The sequence below is a fragment of the Dreissena polymorpha genome, chromosome 2 (genome assembly GCF_020536995.1).
Source record: "Dreissena polymorpha isolate Duluth1 chromosome 2, UMN_Dpol_1.0, whole genome shotgun sequence".
Taxonomy (NCBI): domain Eukaryota; kingdom Metazoa; phylum Mollusca; class Bivalvia; order Myida; family Dreissenidae; genus Dreissena; species Dreissena polymorpha.
Window position 1 is genome coordinate 87,976,502 of NC_068356.1, and position 2,172 is coordinate 87,978,673.

At 32.6% G+C, this 2,172-nt stretch overlaps 1 long non-coding RNA gene across 1 annotated transcript; it reads left to right on the forward strand.

Annotated features, from left to right (window-relative positions):
* The first annotated feature begins 674 nt into the window (after window positions 1-674).
* LOC127870344 (uncharacterized) lies at window positions 675-1,735 on the forward strand. The gene is made up of 2 exons (XR_008044769.1): window positions 675-760; window positions 985-1,735. It is a non-coding gene; the product is annotated as an uncharacterized LOC127870344 (long non-coding RNA).
* The last annotated feature ends 437 nt before the right edge of the window (window positions 1,736-2,172 follow it).

Below are 2,172 nucleotides of genomic sequence, written 5' to 3' on the forward strand. Positions count from 1 at the left end.
TGATATGACATCAACCACTTAACGCCTAATACTTCATAAGACATCAATCACTTAACGAGTAATTCACAAGTTTATTTGCTCGACCAATCAAATTGTTATGTAGGTTTGCTGCGTCACCCACATCCGTTCTTAAACAATAAGATTTAACTTACTATGATCTAACTGTTTCTTTAAAGGGACCGTCAACTAGACTGACGAAACAAAAAATTATAAAACACCGTATTTTTTTTACAATTATTAGTTTATATTGATTAAAATATCACCACTGGTATATTACATTATTTGAAAGAGTTGCTAAGTTTTCATATTTTCAGTATATTCGGTTATACAATTTTACTGGGTATGTGTACCAGGTAACTAACAGTTAACTAAAAATAACGCAAATAGATTGATCATCATCGTCACGTGGTTAACCCAAGAATGCAAAGTGTGCATGCGTAGTGAATTGTATATATTATATATATATATAAATCAATCTACTTGCGTTATTTATAGTGTGTATATCGTTATGTCACCTATTTTCGCGATGTACTTTCGATTTCACATCGCGAACTTGTATTACCGAATATACTGAAACTATGAACTGAAAATATGAATTCGTGATATTTTAATCAATATAAACTAATAATTGTAAAAAATACTGTATTTCAGAACTTTTCTTTTTTCGTCAATCTGGTTGACGGATCCTTTAAAATTAAGCGGTTTGTTTCACTTTGCATATATTCACCGGCATGAACACTTGGTAACTGGATAATAACACGTAAGCGATGTTCATATTAATATAATTGCACATAGTTCAAATCAACAATGAATGCTGATTTTTTATAGTCCATATTAATGATGTTAGCAGTGTTTTCCTCTTCAATTCTGATTTAAAAAAATATGTATAGGAAAACTTATTAGTAGTTATTATTATCATCTCGAACAAAAACAATATCACAATCATGAAATTCATCGCATATTCTAAATATATATGCATTGCAGGTTACAACATGGGCCAAAAATATAGTAGTGAAGCAAACGGCATAGATGGATGCGCGGGATGCGGAGTATGGCTCCCGCCTGCCAATAAAGATTTTGATTTCATTAAGGCGATGCAAGGGACCAGTACTTTGACATATTGCTTTTGGACACCACAGAAAATCCAGTCGTTATTACAGATACAGAAAACGAAGGTTTGAACGTCAGCGAATCACCTTCCTAGAACGCTGGAGAATCAAAGTCTGTTACGGTCACAAAAGGAACAAAGTTATTTAAATATTTCAGGATTACCGGCTCTTCGGAATATTGGTGTTCCAAGTGTTTTGCCATTTACAAACGTCAAAATTGCTCGGTCAGTTTTCTTTGAGTTGATGGGACATGGTGAAATAGTTTCACCAGATATGGCATTAGTGAATATTATTGGTGATGATTGATAAAGACCACTGAAGATTTACTCTAAGAAGATATAATGAAACAGACACGTAGGAAATATCGGAAGGTTTAAACTAGTTATATAATGAATACTCTGTATATATTTATGTTCATTCTTCTAACCTCTTTCCCTGAAGATCTATAACATGAATGTTCGTTGTTTATTGTGACATTATTTCAGAGTTAAATGCATGTTCCACACAGACATTGCTTACGAAACTAACATTGATATGTGATTAGCATGTTGTTTTTGTTCAATTTATCTAAGGTTACTGTTGCCAAAAATAATTTCTATTCACAATATTGAATATATATCAGTAAATGATTTTATTTTAATGTTCTTAATGTGTGTGCGTGTGATTCTTCGGATAGTTCTTCGTTAAAAACAATAAATTGGCGAATATAAACGATTTTCATTAAAAGATAAAGTTTCTTATGCAATAAGCTAGAATTCTATGGAAATCGTATGCCGTAATCCGAAACAAAGCCTGGAATGGTAGAAAATTAATTAACCCATTTATATCAATAGGCAAACTACACTGTACGCATGAACATGATTAAGTTCGTAATTAAAACAAATAATTTATGTTGCATTGATGTGCCGAAATTGCATCGATGCGTCTAGTCGTCTAGGACGACAGTAGCTTACTATTATAATAACACAACAAGTCTCCATATCATATTGTCGAAGGCAAATAGAGTGGGCTATTTTAAAACACTAGTCGTACGCTGGCCTTGGCCTAGTGACTTTTGCAACAG